Here is a 6,000-nt window from a genome sequence, read left to right on the forward strand (position 1 = left end):
TGACCTCCCTGGAGAGCGGGTAGGCACACAGTACCTGGGGGGGCCCCCGCAGGCGAAATTAGAGTTATTTGCTTTTAAATGATTATTCTTTTGAACAAATTGAAAGAATGTTGTCAAATATACGCTCCGATGCGCTCGAATCAGATGATGGCGAAGGTTGGTGAGTTTGGCAGAGACGCGGGCTGGGAAGGGGTGCAAGGTGGGTGCCAGGAGGAGCCTCGGGTCTGTCCACAAGGTGGCGCTCACCTCTCGTTCTCAGTTCCCATCCACCAACAGTCTGTCCTTAAATCGCTGCAGGACAATTAGGATGACACTGCTGTGTCCGTGCTGTGTCCGTATCTGGTTTCAGGCACCACCCCCCACCTGCTCTAGAAGATTTCAGACACTCTCGTGTCCCCAGGAACCTGGCCCAGAACCGGCCCGGGTTAGCTCACGCACAGGTGTTTGGGTGGTGACAGGGTGTCTGCTTTGAGTAACTTGCTGTATTGGAACCTGTGGCCTTAGCTAGTGGGACCGTTGTCCTTAGTCTGTACTGCCGCTGAGGTGACCTGTCACACTGACCCTGTCACTGCAAACATGCCTGGGCTTTTTCCGTGCAAAAGTGTCAATTTACAAGAGAAAGAGTCTTGGCCTCTGAATTACACGAGAGGAGTTTTAAATGCAGACTGAACGACCCAGTATAAACAATGAGGAAAATCCTCCTTCTTTGCCTTAAACTTTCATACCATCCCTGTGGACACAAGGGGTGCGCCTATACAATTGTTCCATTGTCAGAGAGAACGAGCTTCATCAAGTTTCTTCCCTTCAAACGATCTTTCAAGCTCCCCCGCAAGAACGTTGACCAGGCATCTCACAGAACAATGAGACAAAGTCCCCAGATGCTAACCCGGCCTCTTGACGGATCTCCAGATTCTTCAGGTTGAACCCAGTTTTCACTAGTTTTGAGAAAATTTGCAGTGACCATCCTTCCCCACGTCGTGTGACAGGGCCGAGCATTGTGTGTCCTATTTGGTGTAGAAATCTCCATAAAAGGGGAAACAATTCCCAGCCCGAAAACATTTAAAACAGTGCGCCTGTGGGCAATCTTCTGAAATGTCACCAGCTGATGAAAATAATCTGTCACGTTTCTGCCCTGCCTTACAGTCCATGCGCCCTTACACCCCGAGTAACCCTGTGGCACCCTGTGAGGGGTCCCGCAGATAGATTACTGTCCCACCGCGGACAGGAGGAAATGAAGAGTCAGGAGGTCAAGTGACTTGTATAACGTCACCGAACAGGTGAGTCTCAGAATCCGGACTAAGCCACCTTGCCCCAGTCCCGGCCCCTCTTGCTTCATGTCCTTTGCTGTTTCCAGGAGCCAGGCACCTTCCTAGGTGTCAGGGACACAGCTGTGAACAAGATGCACAAAATCTCTGCTTTTGTGGACATCTTAGTGGGGGAATGTGGATGAACAAATGAGTCACAACGTAGGTGTTTTATTAAGTGGTGATGGGGGCTTTGGAGAAAAAGAAAGCAAGGCAGTGGGGCACCTGGAGGGGGAGGGGGTCTGGTGCAGTTTTAAGGGGGCTCAGGCGACCTTTGAACAGAAGCCTGAAAGTGGGAGGGAGTGGGTCACACGGAACCTGCAGGAAACACTCCCAGGCCGGGGAACGGTGCTCACCCGGGCAGGGCCGGTGGCAGCGCAGGCGGGCTGGTGAGGTCAGAGGGGGGATGGAAGCGGCCTGAGGAGGGCGCGGGTAGGGGGCCACCGTCCTGGTCTCGGCTTGGAGATGGAGCCCTTACAGGGTTTCAAGCCGACGTGTGATACATTGCTTCCATTCTAACAGGGTCACTCTGGAAGTTTCCCTTACAACATAAATTTCCAGTGAAATCCAAGAAAGCAGTGGTCCAGGTAAATGTTGCTAGGCTTACTTTCATTGTAGTCCTCCTAAATGGGACACGGATGGGTGCCTGCTATGGGGGTCCCTGGTAAGGGGCTCTCTTCACCCACCTGCTCTCATTCTACCCTTACAATCAGCCACACGATGTAATGGCTATTACACCATTTTGCAGATGAAGAGACTGAGGCTCAGAGAGGCTGAGTGACCCGAGTCTGCAGGTGACCAGCGACATCCCTTGAGCTCAGACTAGACTCAGTTGTCCCTCTTGTGAACATGTGCTCATTAATGGCTGAAATGATCTTTGCAGTGGAAGAAAAGGTGATCCTTGCCCAAGTGCCTCATAAGAAATACACTTACGGGCTTCCCTGGTGGCACAGTGGTTGAGAATCTGCCTGCCAATGCAGGGGACACGGGTTCGAGCCCTGGTCTGGGAAGATCCCACATGCCGCGGAGCAACTGGGCCCGTGAGCCACAATTACTGAGCCTGTGTGTCTGGAGCCTGTGCTCCGCAACAAGAGAGGCCGCGACAGTGAGAGGCCCGCGCCCCGCGATGAAGAGGGGCCCCCGCTCGCCACAGCTAGAGAAAAGCCCTCGCACAGAAACGAAGACCCAACACAGCCATAATTAATTAATTAATTTAAAAAGAAATCACAAGAGGCTTTATATAAAAAAAAAGAAATACACTTACAATAAAAACTGGCGAATATTTTAAGTGTTTTATTAACACAATGGCAGTGTCCCTTCATGACATTTGTATGTGCCATTCAACCTGCAAATCTTATTTTCAACAGTGAACCAAGTAATACGTAATAATTTTTAACAGAGGGCCTCTGATTAATCTTTGGTCCTATTAAGAAAACCAAAAACATTTAAACAGCATTTGCAAATATGATAATTTGATTTTCTTAATTATCTGATTAACAAGCAAATCGTGCCAAGCGCTTAAGTAATTATCCCTGGAAAAATAACAAACAAAATCTGAACACATGATGAATTTTACATTTTCTTAAAATGTGAACATAAAATGAGAATCTGAGACAACTATTTAACTGCACGCTTTAAATTAGAATTTCAGGATTGACCTGGCACTCCAGCACAAAATTCTCTGAAACATAACAAATCGGAAAAAAACCAAATATTCACAGACTTTTTCTTAACCCCAATATTTCAAAGATAGGTTTGATTTATCTTCATCATTTTTACACTTAATTCTGTATCTTTTCAAGACTAAATGTCACGTGCCCACTAAGGAAATGATGATATCATTCCAAATAAATTTGGGGTTGAATTCCCAAGTGAATTCTGGAGACCCCTTACCACTGGCTGAGGTCACATGATGTGCAGGAGAATTAGTTAGGAAGTGTGGGCCAGGGGTAGGACGTCCAGGGAGAGTCTTCTTGACGACCAAGCTGCACCTGGTTCCATACTTGCTGTGTCTGATTCTGTACTTGCTGTGTCTGGTTCTGTACTTGCCATGTCCATGTCTTGCGAACAGCTTGGTTTACCCACTTGTCCCCTACATTCAGTTGTATGTCATCTCCTTCCTGCCATTTCTCTACCCCACGTGAATGGACTTCACAATGTTACTTCTGGCTGAATTCTAGCTTCTTTTCATCTTTTGCACGTTTGCTGCAGCCATAATGTACAGGCATTTAGATGATGCTGGACGGGGCTCTCTCTCTCTCCAAGGCTTGGTGTGACTGTGACCACAGTTTGGAGTCAGGCCAATGGGGAGACCAGGGTGTGTGTGGCAGACAGTGACAATGAGGAAGGAGAAAGCAAATCTGAGTGACCCTGAGTGACCTTGAGGCAGGCAGAGGAGCGGGACGTGGGGAAGGTCTGTGAGGTATGTACTGGCTGGGCTGGAGCTACAGAGAGCCGGGGCTGGGGCCGCAGGTTCCTGAGATGACGGGGGGACACAGGAGCCAGCAGGGTGGCTGTGTGCGCGTCTCTGAGCCGAGGTCCTGGGACCCCCGGGGGGAGGGAGGAGTGAGGGCGCAGCCAGGGAACCGGGAAGAAAACAGTGACCAGAGGCAACGGTGGGAGAGTGAGAGGTCAGGTGCTGAGCACACGAGGGGCTGCGAGGGACGAGGATGGGGCTCAGCGCCCTCAATGAGGCAGGCTGGGCCGGACGGTGCTGCAGAAGTGGTCATGTGTGTGCGTGTGTGTGTCTGCGTGTACATGTGTGTGTGAGTGTGTGTGCCTGTGTCTGGGTTATGCGTGTGTGAGCGCCTGTGTGTGAGTGTGCATATCTGTGTGTGTACGTGTGTGTGCGTGTACATGTGTGTGTCTGTGTGTTATGTGTGTCTGTGCGTGTACGTGTGTGTGTGAGTGTGCATATCGGTGTGTTGTGTGTGTGTGTGAGTGTGTGTCTGTGTGTGAGTGTGCATGTACTCCCAGTCCTGGGTCGGGCACAGCTTTTGCTGAAGCTGCCGTGGCTCGTCCTCCTACTTGCCTTTGGGACACAGAGGAAATGGTCTGACCAGGATGTGTGTCCATCTGAGTGGCCGCATCCTCAGAAAGATCTGGCCACGACGCAGTGACATCATGACACTGGAATTCCTTTCACTCTGGAAGACGTGGAAACAGCTGCGCACGATTCTTTAGGGTCTGGTAGCTGTAATTCTCCATGTTTATGGAATTTTCTTTTACCTTAAAGTACATTAGAAATACTGACGTGGCAATATAAATAACCTCTATTCTTGTTGTTAAAGCAAGAAGTCTCTTGAATTTGTATTTCTATTTAAAACCAAACCCCCAAGGAAAGCCCAAGCACACACAAGTTCCTCAGTGCTCCACGCACCTCTGTGGTCCCCAGCAGAGACAGCGGCTTCCCCGGGGTCCCCCAGGGTACAGGCAGCCCCCTGGACCCCTGCCCTCAGCTCTGCAGACAGTGGGGAACAGAGCTGGTGCCGCAGCCCTGCAGTGTGTCCAGATGGGAGGCCCATATTCTGCCGTGTTGCCGTGTCCTGCACCCCCCTGCCGGGCTCACCACATGGACGATGGGCTTGTGGACTCAGGGATATTTCGAAAGCAGAAGCCTTTGGCACAATGGCTCTTACTCTGTTTGCAGAAGAGAGTTGCCATCCACACAGAAAATTATAGTTTCTATGCATGTGGGTTTGGAATTTGAACAAGAAGTGGCTTTGTCCTGGAAACGCTTTATCATAGCTGAAAATTACAACTTCTTTCTTTGCCACATCACCAGATGCACAGAAGGCTCGGAGAGAGGAAAGCTCTGTGTTCACTGCTTGCAAAATGCAAAAGCCACATCAGGGACGTGGCCATCATCTGAACCAGCATCTTGTCTGGAAATAATTATGCCTCACGAGGAAAGCTAAGGAAATCTGCAGTGCACAGAATACAACATCCAGACCCCAACGAAGGCGACAACATTCCCTTATGCTTTGGACCAGCTGGGCCTCAGACCCTCGGGGTGGAAAAAGCAGGTTTTGCCCACAGCTTCAATTAGAAACAGAATCAGATAAAATTAAAAAAAAAAAAAAAAAGAAACAGAATCAAAGTCACGTTCATTACCCTGTTAAATAATGATGTATACATGAGGAGGGAAGCTTCCAATAAACTGAAAAATCATTTTTATTGCTCAGTTTGAGACCGGGATTCTCGTAGCACTAAAACCATTCCAGATTCTTCTAGTATGTTCCTTCTGTCTACACAAGGGTCATGTGATTAAAAAATATGTAGACTTTGCAGACCCCATTCATCAGTTGGGAAACTGATACACAAAAGAGGCATGAGTTTCCTCATTCGGTCTGGACTCAGTTCCTTTCCCAAATCGAAGAAACTGTCCCGTCCTGCTGACCACGTGGGCAGGTTTGTGGCTAACGCACGCTGCGTCCGGGGCTGTGGGAAACGTGGGATGGGGCAGCGTGTCCTGCTTCCATGCCCTGACACGTCTCTTCCTCCGTATTCTGCCCACAAAGGGACAACGGGGTTCACAGTCCCAGCCCAGGGGGTGAGCTACACGAGTCCTGTAAAGAACAAGCCAGACACGCATCCAGTGTTGAGTTGCACGACGAACTAGGCTCTGATAAGATTGCGCCCTTAGAAGGGAGATGGGAAAACGTGTAGGTGTACCCGGCTCCTGCCGCTGCCTCAG

This window comes from Neophocaena asiaeorientalis, unplaced genomic scaffold (genome assembly GCF_003031525.2).
Source record: "Neophocaena asiaeorientalis asiaeorientalis breed wild unplaced genomic scaffold, Neophocaena_asiaeorientalis_V1.1 scaffold307, whole genome shotgun sequence".
Classification (NCBI taxonomy): domain Eukaryota; kingdom Metazoa; phylum Chordata; class Mammalia; order Artiodactyla; family Phocoenidae; genus Neophocaena; species Neophocaena asiaeorientalis.